This window comes from Lupinus angustifolius, chromosome LG03 (genome assembly GCF_001865875.1).
Source record: "Lupinus angustifolius cultivar Tanjil chromosome LG03, LupAngTanjil_v1.0, whole genome shotgun sequence".
In the NCBI taxonomy this organism is placed as follows: Eukaryota; Viridiplantae; Streptophyta; class Magnoliopsida; order Fabales; family Fabaceae; genus Lupinus; species Lupinus angustifolius.
In genome coordinates, this window is record NC_032011.1 from 21,399,924 (window position 1) to 21,400,177 (window position 254).

Sequence of the window (254 nt, forward strand, 5' to 3'; positions counted from 1 at the left end):
ACATCCGGTGAAATCAGAATCGGAATATCCTACCAAGGATAGTGAGGCGTCTTGAGGATACCATAATCCCATGTTAGTTGTTCCTTTTAAATATCTCATGATTCTTTTAATAGTTATATAATGTGATTCATTAGGTGATAATTGAAATCTCGCGCACATGCATACACTAAACATGATATCTGGTCGACTTGCAGTTAAGTAAAGTAATGACCGAATTATACCACGATACTTTGTTACCTCTATTGCTTTTCCTT